Source organism: Saccopteryx bilineata, chromosome 6 (assembly GCF_036850765.1).
Source record: "Saccopteryx bilineata isolate mSacBil1 chromosome 6, mSacBil1_pri_phased_curated, whole genome shotgun sequence".
NCBI lineage: Eukaryota > Metazoa > Chordata > Mammalia > Chiroptera > Emballonuridae > Saccopteryx > Saccopteryx bilineata.
The window spans coordinates 165,745,312-165,756,868 of record NC_089495.1 but is presented as its reverse complement, the minus strand read 5'-3'; positions in this window follow the sequence as shown (position 1 = coordinate 165,756,868).

Here is an 11,557-nt window from a genome sequence, read left to right as displayed (position 1 = left end):
GTTTTATTAACCTAAAATCATGTTTGTTTGATAACCAATTTATGGAAACAATAAGAATATACATTTGCCTTTTTTTAAATGTCGACTTACACACATTTGATCGTACTCTGGACAGTCAGGAGGCACAAGGACATACATGAACACTCGTACTACTCAAAGGGTTAAGGTGGTGGTTTGAGTGGAAGTCAGTGCGAGTAAGGGAAGGTGGAGGATCCAAGCAAGGCACACCTCTGGCAAAGCCCCACAGAGAAGAGCCTGCAGGGACCTCTGGTTCTAGCAAAGCCTCACTGCTGTGCCCTCCTGGTCCCACACCATACATTCCCAGACATTTGGAACTCTGTGGAAGTACACCAAGTGGCTCCAGAGTCCACGGGCAGGCTCTGATACAGTAGCAGGTACAAAAGCTCACCAAAGGCACATCAAATGGTAAAATTAAATTGAGGAAAGCAAGGTGGTGTACTAACATTTTATGTCACAGGAGGGTTGCAAAGTTTGCTAATGCAAAGAGTACTGCAGTGAATATTCTTGTACATGTCTGTTTATGAACATGACTGTGTTTTTCTTTTTCTTTTTTTTTTTTTTTGTTTGTATTTTTCTGAAGCTGGAAACGGGGAGGCAGTCAGACTCCTGCATGCGCCCAACCGGGATCCACCCGGCACGCCCACCAGGGGGCGATGCTCTGCCCATCCGGGGCGTCACTCTGTTGCAATCAGAGTCATTCTAGCGCCTGAGGCAGAGGCCATAGAGCCATCCCCAGCGCCCAGGCTATCTTTTGCTCCAATGGAGCCTCGGCTGCGGGAGGGGAAGAGAAAGACAGAGAGGAAGGAGAGGGGGAGGGGTGGAGAAGCAGATGGGCGCTTCTTCTGTGTGCCCTGGCTGGGAATCGAACCCGGGACTTCCGCATGCCAGGCTGACGCTCTACCACTGAGCCAATCGGCAAGGGCAACTGTGTTTTTCTAGTGCATGGAGGAAGACATGGAAAGATCCGCACCATATCCTATAATGGTTATCTATGGGAGGGAAGAGGGAACACTAGGTGAGGGGTTTACAGGAAAGTTTGCCCTTATTCATAATATTTTAATTGTTCTGCAAAGAGAATGTATCTCCATGTTGTTTGTGCATTTCTTATGCTAAAATATTTCCAACAGTGTCAACTATTGTAAAGATTAGCAGTTCCAGTCAATAAGTGAGCCAAGTTTCTCCTCAACCTGACCCTCTTCCTTTTGGGAAAAGCAGCCACTGGTAGAAGAGATGTGACCTGATTCTCTTTTGCTTACAGCCTTGGGAATCAGGGATTCTGTGGTCCTGAAGATCCTGATGTAGCCTTGTTTTGTTTTGTTTTTTTAATTCCTGCCACAATTGTGACAGGGGGTATGAACTAATCCTGATATTAGCTGTCATTTAAAGGTATAGTTATCCATGCTCCTGGAGCAGCTCAAACAGTATGCATTTAACAAACATTTACAGAATCCCCAATATTCTCATGGGTTCATTGCTCACGGAGCACCATAGATATCTTCAAGGTGTTCACAGGTTGGGAGCCCACCAGAAATAAAGACAATGCATTGTGTCACTGTTGCTGCAGACCGTGCATCCCTGACATAGCAGCAACATGCTCTTTCTTGGATGGAAGGGTTGGGGCATCTGAGGGGTCAATATTTAAGTCAAACCCTGGAGGAAGAACTGTTCACAAGACTGAAAGAGACCAAGGGCTCCTCTAGTAAATGGAAGCACCAGTGCAAGGGCATGAGTGTGTTCAAAGGCACAGCTTGACCCAACAGTGAGCCTGGGGAAGGGCCATCCTGGGACAGGAAACCAGCTGGTGGGAGAAGGGAAGGTCACTGAAGAAGCTAAAGGCTAAGGAATTTGGCCTCTTTTCTAGAAGATGAGGAGCCACTGAGGGTTTGGAAAGGTTGCTGTCTCAGCAGTGTGAAGAGAAGTGAGGTTGGACCCATGCACCTCTCTGCTGGCTCTTGCCAAGAAAGAGTTTACTGTCTGGTACTGAGAATGCTGACCATAGGCCACCCTTAGCTGTCAGTTTCTTCAGGGTCACCTTGGCTCTAGAGATCACAGCCCTTCCTGGGTGACCCACATTCAATACCAATGGATGAGAGTGTGCAAACCCAAGCCATCTTAGCCCAACTCTAGGTAAAGCTGAGTGCTACACAGGCTTGGGGATCCCAGTTAGGCCCCAAGGGTACTTTGGGGATTTGTAGCAGCTCAACTTCTCTATCTGTCCACTCCCACTTTCTTCTTCCACCCCCACCCCCCAGGCATTGATCCCACTGATTGTTCATGAACCTGACACATGTGCAACTCCAGTTCAGGGGCTAAGACATGAGCACTGGTCTAGGTGTGGAGGCTGCTATCTGGAACCAACATTCTCTGTTTTCTACTACACAGTCATGATGATTTGTTTAGGTGGGAGAGATTTACCTCTCTCCATAAAACTCCAAAGTGATACAGACAGAAAAGTGTCAAGTAAGGCTGACACTAGACTGGATTGAGTTGGGGCAACCCTGTCCTGGCACAGTCCAGGATTTCCATGCTCTGGATTCTCACAAGAAAGCATTCAAGAAGTCTATCTGAGCCTGACCAGGTGGTGGTGCAGTGGATAGAGCGTTGGACTGGGATGCGGACGACCCAGGTTTGAGACCCCGAGATCGTAAGCTTGAGCACGGGCTCATCTGGTTTGAGCAAAAGCTCACCAGCTTGGACCCGAGGTTGCTGACTCGAGCAAGGGGTTACTCGGTCTGCTGAAGGTCCATGGTCAAGGCACATATGAGAAAGTAATCAATGAACAACTAAGGTGTCACAATGTGCAATGAAAAACTAATGATTGATGCTTCTCATCTCTTCGTTCCTGTCTGTCCTTATCCTTCTCTCTGACTCTCTCTCTGTCTCTGAAAAGAAAAAAAAAAAAGAAGTCCATCTGAGAACAAAAACAAGTTTTATTTAGGTATAGAAAAAAAGAGGCCAAGACACAGGTTCCTGGAGATAGACTCAGGAGGTAAGCCCAGAAGTAACTGCTACCATGCTGTGTTCCCCTGGCTGCAAGTCTCACAGGGCACCGCTGTGAAAGAAGTAAAAGTACACGTCCAAGTGAATGTGGGAGACTCACAAGTTGTGCACCATGATCAGTCAGTTCTTGGGATTCTATGTGTTTCCAAGGGTGGGTTGTTTCTGAAATTTGTGGCACCAAATTTGAGCTCCACTTTCCAGGTGGGAGCGGGTAGTGTTTCCACTATAATCTGTTCCGGAAGTGTCGTGGCTTTGCCAGCCTTAGTCTCCCTTCTGCATATGCTGCCAGTTTTTGTTATATTGATAGTATAATGAGCTTTGAGGCCATTCTCTGGTCGTTTTCCTCTCCATCTTGGATTGATATGATTTTAGCCAGTTCTTGCTGTTGTTGACTTGTGTGACCACCACAGGCGTTTCCTGCCATAAACTGTTCCCTTTGATCAAGTGCAGAGGTGCGGGCTCTGGTGAAAGGACAGACAAAGGTCTTATCAGCTTGTGGTGTCCACTCCTACTTCCTCATTCTTCTGGTCAACAGTTTTTTCTAACTTCTTTTTATCCTAGCTCAAAATGAAAACATAACCTGGGATCCTAAAGGTCTGTGTCTTAGTTTTGGCTCCCCTAGAAGTAAATGCAAGGGTTCAAGTGGAAACAGGGTATTTGGCCCAAGAAACACTAACGAGAAGTTGAGAACTTACTCTAGGGAGGGATGGCAGCCACTAAAGGACAGGCCAATGGAGCTAGTTTTTACTGTAGGCAACTGAGGCTTAACCTGCTGGGCATTCTGGGAGGCAGGGTAGAACTTGCTCCTCCGACATATTCCTATCAAGTAGGGGTGGAGCTGAGATATTTATCCACAAATTCCTGTCAGTTTTTGATTGACAGCTTCTGCTGGGGACTCTTACTTCTCTAGGCATTTCTAATCCTGTGCAGGAAGGGTAGGATTCTGCTGCCAGAAATCACCTCAAACACAAAGGTACAGGAGCAGGAAGATGGAAATTGGGTTTAGGAACATATTCAGGGCCCTGATATCATTTGTTTAAGTTCTAGTGTCTCTATTTTCTGATGGCAAGAGTTTATAGGCTTTAGCCCCCACGAGCTTCAGCTCTTTCATGATAAAATGATACTAATAAGTGCCTCATAATGCTTGTGAGCTTTAAAGGTGACTTTGCTTTAGTTCTCAAATAATATCTTCATCTTTCAGAATGAATGATGTGGCAAAAAGAGACAAGTATCTGTATAGTAATATTAATGGTCATCACATGCCCTGGACTTCTGAATTGCATTCCCAAGTGAGGAGATGCCATGAGTCCCCTCCGACATCTTCAAGATAGAATCAACCTTCCAAATGTAAATCACCTGCGTTCACCAAAAGTTACATTTTTTCAACTACCTCTAGAACTATTAAATGAACTACTCAGAAAAATGCCTCAGAATTTAGTAATTTTATTACCCCACATTTTAGGGATAACATCTAGGAATAATGAAGTCAGGGTTAAGTGAACTAAAGGGTTAACAGGATTCAGAATCCTCCTGTCTTCACTGTAATGCTCATTAAACTACAAGGTCATTTTATTGCTTGAAGAAAGGCAGGTAGAAATACCCAGTTTAAGCAGAAACATTTTAAAACCATGCATTTCCAATGTGCAGTGTGAAAGAGGCAGCTGACGTACTGAGTAATGGAGAATTTTGTTCCCCCTTAAATAGAAGTTAAACTATTGCCTTGCTTTCTGGTGAGATGATTCACTTGCTATGAAAGGAGACTCATGACAAAATTTTGTAGGCATGGAAAATTGTCATAGTGAGTACCAAATCTCTAGCTGTTTCCTAAAATTTGGAGGCCAGAAAGTACAATTCACTGCATGCTCAAATAGAGTCTAGATCACAGGGCTCTTATAATTTGATCCTCAGCACTTTTGGGTAAATACCTGGACTGTGATAATTCCCATCATGTGTGAGGAGAAACATCCCATTTTCAGGGCCATTTCCACAAAGTACTGATGGAATTTCTATTGTCTTTATAAGAGCTCTTACTCTGTGAGTTTCCGATTTACTTTAACAGAAAGCCTTTGATTAGATACCCATGAGGTTAATGGGACCTTAAATCAGTTACAAGATCCTTCAGTCTTTATCTGGAAATTCCACCCTCTCATTGTTTTTATCATTATCCCAATGGTCCTTCTTATAATTGAATTATATGTTCCAGATATTAATCATTTTAATTTTTGAATCTAGATAACATCTGAGGAACTACTTCCCATTTCCTAGTCTCATTAGGGACAGTCCTGAATAATACAAAATGCCTTAACTTCCTCTGGTTAAAAAAATTACACACACACACACAAACACACTTGAGATATTAACATACTTCATGATATGAGCATAAAAGAAATGGCTGAGCCTTTGATTCATATTCTATTCCATCACCAGTATAGCAGTGCTGAAGGGATTTGCATGTTTAAAGAAGTGTTCAGAAGAAGAACACACATAATGAATTCTCCAGGGGTCTTTGCAGAAGAATTTGTATTCATCCCAATGGCTGGTGTCTGCTGCAGGGTTTGTGTTCTCTGAGCATGCTGATTGGACATCGGTGCTCAACAGCAGCCAATCATAAGGAATCAAAGTGGAGGCCTTTATTTTGGCTAGACTTGAGAAGGCAGGAAAGGATGAGTTGAGTGGCCAGCAGGCTGCACCAACTAGTGGAGAGGCTGTGTGTGTATGCAGTTGCTGAAGGGTAGGTGATGGGGATGGTTCCTTCCTTTAAACAATCTCCTTCGCAGGAAATATCCTGTTCCCTAGGGTTTAAAATTACAGAAATAATCCTTTTCTTGGTTTTATGTAGGCTTTTGCATGGATTACTTTCTTATCTTATGGGAAAATGTGCTGGAAAGTAGACTGGAAAGGGAACCTTTGGCCATCAGATTGGTAATAAAAATTCTACATTAAAATATTCCATGGTCTGTGTTAAAACTGCAGCATCTCAGTCCTTAGAATAGCTATGGTTGAGTTTAAGATTTTACGAGGAAAGGTGAAGCCACTACGAGAGCAGGTATTGAAATCACTGTTTCCCAAAGGGTTTGTGGAAAGGAACTGGTGGGGGCTGAGGGATCCTCAGCTTTGCTTTGGCCTTAGTTATCAGCACCACCTTTTCTCTGCAACTGTGTCAACATGGTGGACAGGTTCGTCTCTGTTAGTCACCACCACCTTTGATGTCTGGGGATTCCTGCCTCTCTGTCCCCACAGATCCTCATCAGCCACTGCTGAGCATTCTTTTCCTTCAGGGCTCTGTCAGTAACTGCTCCTCCCTGAGGCTATCACCCCTTCTAACAGGTGGTCTAGACCAAAGCTTTTCATTGATTGAGGATATAAATTGATGGGTTGTAGTGGTAAAGATCGTGAGCTGTAGAATCAAGACCTTGATTTAAGTCTCTGATTTGCCACTATTGAGCTGGGTACCCATGGGTAGGTTATTTAGCTTTCCTCAGACTCAGTTTCTTCACCTCTCAAGAAGATAATGGTTATTCCTTTCTCTAAGCATCGTGGACCTCATGCCTGCCGTGCACCCAGTGGTGGCTTACAGTAAGACTGCTAGATGTATTAATCGTGACCTGTAAAAATACAATAAGATTTCTCTATACAATGGTTATTGAATAGATAGTAGAAACAGCTGAAAATATTGTCACTGAATCTGGTCTGACTTACAATACAGGCTGTGTAGTACCTGATAAATTTCCTTTGTACAGCTCTGAGAGTCCCAGGTTGAGATCTTATTTAATTTTTCCCCCCATTGATTTGAGTGAGAAAGAGGAAGGGAAAGAGGGTGATGGGAAAGGGAGAGAGAGCATAAACTTTCTCTTCCACTTAGTTGCATACCCATTGATTTCTTCTTGTATCTGTCCTGACCAGGGCTCAAACCTGCAACCTTGGCATCCTGGGATGATGCTTTAGCCACTGAGCAACTCAGCCAGGGCCTGAGGTTGATATTTTGAAGGCATATCCTATTCTTCTACAAAACATTACATGGAAGAACCAATGGTTCTGACTCAGGGCAAGCATTTTTATTCTTTTTGTGGTTATTTCTAAAATCAGAGAAACAAGGTTTTTACTGGCACACTCTTTCTTCAACAGCTTGGAAAAGACATTGGGAAAGGACTTGAATGACCCAGTTTTGCCCCAGCTCTATCTCTTGGGAGCTTGGTGATCCTAAGTGAGCTGTTAATTTCACTGAGCCTTGGGAACTTAGCCTGTCCTGTGATCAGAGGTTGTGAAGGTGGATATGATATTGTAGAGGAACAGAGCCATGACCCACAGTCTGATGTTCAGAAGCATGGAGATGCAAGCTGAAAGGCTCTAAGAAACCAGTTACAGTTTTCCAGGCATGGAAAGAGTTTGGTTCTTCTCAAGGGTTTTTCTTGTTTTCGTTTTTACAAAGGTACACACACCTATGTGTGATAATTAGGAATAGACCCCTATTATTGAAAATGTTAAAACAGCCCCTTTGTAAGCTACATTCTCTTTCAATTCTGTCCACCATGAAAGTGAATCCATGAGGGAAAGAATAAAGATCTTTTCTAAACCAATGCAACATAAATTTTACTCTGCATGAGTCACCAGGGGTCTTATTCAAAGACAGATTTAGATTCAGAAAGTCTATGTAGGCCTGAGATTCTGCATTCTGACAAGCTCCCAAGTAATGCCAATCTTTCATTCTGGGGACCAGTCTTTGAGCAGCAGAAGTCAAGAATAAAATGGCAATTAACCAGCTCTAAGGTTCAAAGTTCTCTATCTTGAGTACATAGCAAAGAAACACCTTTGAAAGGCAAGTTTTGGAGAAAGAGAAATAAATATTTTACACTCTAAATCTTTCTTTCCATCTGAAGAATAAAAGCAGACAGATTCTGACCACAAAACTTTACCGTAAGCTACAACAAAAGAGGGTTGCAGGACATGATGTTAAACCATTCCAGCAAACAGTGAACAGGAGGGAAGACCCCCTGGTTTCCAAGAGGGTCTGAGGGATTGGATTAACAGGTGGGACCCTGGCTGTTCCTCCTTAGGGCAAATCCCAGGGTGAGGGAGGAGTATGAAAACATCTAGAAGATGTTTGCTGAGATTCCATAGGCGTCTGGCCTTATATTCTTTTTTCCAACATGGGAGGGCAGTCGTAGGACAGAACGGAAGGAAGTGGTTTTGGGGTGGAGGGTCTTGAGTGGGTGCTTTATCTTCCTCCTCGGCCTCTGTGGATGGAAGGCATCCAGGCACACCCAGGGGCAGTGCACAGGGCCATGAGTTCTATCTTGCCTGCTGGGGGTTGCAGGGTGAGGGTCAGAAGGACCCCTCTGGCAAAGGCTGTTTGGTGAAGGTTTCAAGGTGGGACTGAATGTAAACATGCCTGGGACTCAGAGGATCTGTAGTCCCTGAAGGTGAGAGTCAGCAGTCCTTGCATGCGCCAGCACCCCCCGCCCCCTGCCCTGATCTAGGTGTATGCTATGCAGATACTCCAGCACAGGGGGCTCCACAGTTCCCCAGAAGAACTAGGCAGGGCCAGCACTGCACAATGTCACCAGGGGCTAATGTCTAGACTATGTAAGAGAATTTCCACACTTGGGGATTAGTCAGACCAAGAGGAGTTCCTGTATGGGATCAGGGGTGTCCCCTATCACCTGAGGATATGGAAGCATTTCTTGATACTGGAGTCTTCCTGAAGAGGCAGAAGGACAGGGAGAAACGGCTTTGGTGGGAAGGTGGCTTTTGAATAAATGTGATAATTAGCTGACGAGGGTGTTTAAATAGAGGGGACTGTGTGACTTTTAATTAACAGGCTTACTCAGGCTCCTCCCCCCCTCCCCCACACCCCATAGTGTTTAGAAGGCATGAAAGTGAGAAGGACTGTAAAGTTGAGTTCAACTACGGGAAATAAAGAAATCACTTTTCTCTTGATACCTGGGACAGGAGCCTAACATAGCCCATGGGTAACTTTTCAGGGGCTCAAGTTGAATTTATTATATGGCATTAAGGACTGGGGATGTTATGTGAGATTATTGGGGGAAAAAAGAAAATTGGGTGAACAATGGTTTACAAATATATATTTGTATCCCAAGTATAGTCAACTTAATGCATAGGACTATGGGTTTCTGATTATGTGATCAAAAGCTGAAGACAAATTCTTGAAATTCTCAGTGAGTTCTGATGGTCTCTACAACATTGAGAAGTAGCATAAGTAAGCAGGTCCCTCATCCCCCACTCTTTCCCACCAAAGCTCTGTATCCTTGGCCTGGACAAGCCCCAGAAGAAAGCATGCACCACATAGTGGGTGCCTCATTCCCAATGTTAAAATGTTACCAAGCAATAGAAAATGTTCAATTCTATAATAATGTTATGGGGCCACCATAAAATTATATGTTATTCCTCTTTGGCCAAAACATTATGTAGTGTGTGAGTATATATATATATATTAGATAAATTTGTAAATCTTCCTTCTATAGTAAACAATGAATTCCTACGATACTCTAGTAAGTTAGAGATGACTTAGAATTGTAAATTCTTCTGGCTCACCCCTCCAACAAGTGTTTACTGAGTGCCTTCTGTGTATGGGGCATGGCAGATGCTGTGGTGACTGTGGCAGGTGACACAGTCCTTGTCCTAAAGGCTGTGCATCCAGGTACACTCCCCCCACTATGTGGCAATTTAGAAGGTCAGATGAGAAGCATAAAAATTTCTGGAGTGGCTCAGAGGGGAAGGTCTGGGAGGTAGCATTCAGTTGGCTTTTGATGGGTGAAATGGGGGAACATCTTGTCTGGGAGGAACAGCGTGAACAATAATGTGGAGGCAGGTAGGTGGTGAAAAGATTCTAAAAGTAGTGACTGGACTACAAATACGGGCCAGACATGGAGGGGGCCAGGAAGGTCAGACTCTAGCTAGGGCGTGCTAGGCCTGGATCCCAGGCCCAGAATCCTAGATTTTATTCATTGGGGAAGGGGAGTCACTTAAGTTTTTTAAGTTGAGAATTCACATGATTAAGTGGTAGATTAGCCTGGTAGAAACATCCAGAATGCAGAACGATGTACTGGAAATAGGAAAATAGATGGACGCCGTACCGTTCCAGGTGTCAGCGGAGAAGAGGGTGAGAAGGGGCTCACAAGAGAAGATGTCAGGATGCGGCACTTGCTTTCCCCTCTCTTTTGGTAAATAAAATAATTCAACACAGTTTGGCATCCTTTATTGGGCTGCCACCTGCCAAATCTGAAAGTGTGAAGAGCTGGAAGTCTCTGCCTTTTCTGAGGCTGGCTGGGATGAGCATCATTGGTTCAGCTGACTGCAAACATTAGCATATTTATAACAGAACTCAGGTTCAGAAAGCAGCACTTGAGGATCAAGATGGTGTAGACTGGCTGGGGTAAACATTGGACATGGTGTCCTCCTGTGGTAACCCCTGGAGATGGGCACATTGGCCCATACTGGCCCCTTCAGACAAGCCCTGCAGGCATTCCCTCTTGGCTGTTTTCAATTTCCCTGAACCTTTTCTAACTTTTTCTTGCCAGTATTGCTGTTTTTCTTTTTGGCCCTGGAATGGGTGTACCAGCTCAACTCTGCCCCTGGTGTCCATTCAGAAGAAGGCTCTTCCCTGAAGCTTCAGTGCAGATCCACCATGGGAACGAGGCACCCACCATGGGGTGCATGCCCAGGCGACCTTTGGTGGGGAGGGAGATGGGGATGAGAGCCCTACTTACTCTTCTTCTCAATGGAGTTTAGACCATCAGAACTCACTGGGAATTTCTAGATTATTTTTGGTTTTTCAGCTTTGGGTCATGTAATCAGAAACCTGTGGTCCTATGGGCTATGTTGACTGTTGGTAGTACTATACTTAGGGTACAAATATTTGAAAAGCTTTTACCCTATTTCACTTTTTTCAACAATCCTGCATAACACCCCTGTCCTTAATGCCATATAGTGAATTCTACTTGAGTCATTCAAAAGTTACCCGTGGGCTATATTTGGCTCCTGTTACAATGCCAATTGATTCAAGTCTATAAGAGTGACTTCTGGTGATCGGTTAGACACATGAAGCAGGGCTATCATTGGGCAACTTCATAAACCCTATTATTTCACTGGTTCAAGCATATGTTTTAAGAAAGAGGAGCCTGGCCAAAAACCTCCAGTTGGCTCTGCAGTCCTTGAAACAGATATGCAGACATACTGCAAAAGCCCACTGAGCACAAAAAGTAGTTTCCCTCTAGGTACTGATTCTCATGGACATAGGGCAGCACATCCAGAATTTGATGTGATGCAGGGATTGTATGTGAAAAATTTAGCAGGTGCACTGTATGTGGGAGGGCATGGATGAAGAAGCCCTGGGAAGAAAAATTCTAAAATTTTCTCTATAACTCCTACCTGCTGGTATTTATGACCTAGAGTCCCCTCCACGACAGTACCTGTAACTTACTTTAGCCCAAAAAATATGGCAAAGGGGAAGGGTTTTGTAGATGTCAGAGAGGTCCCAAATCCGCTGACTTTCCATGGATCAAGGATGATGCTCCCA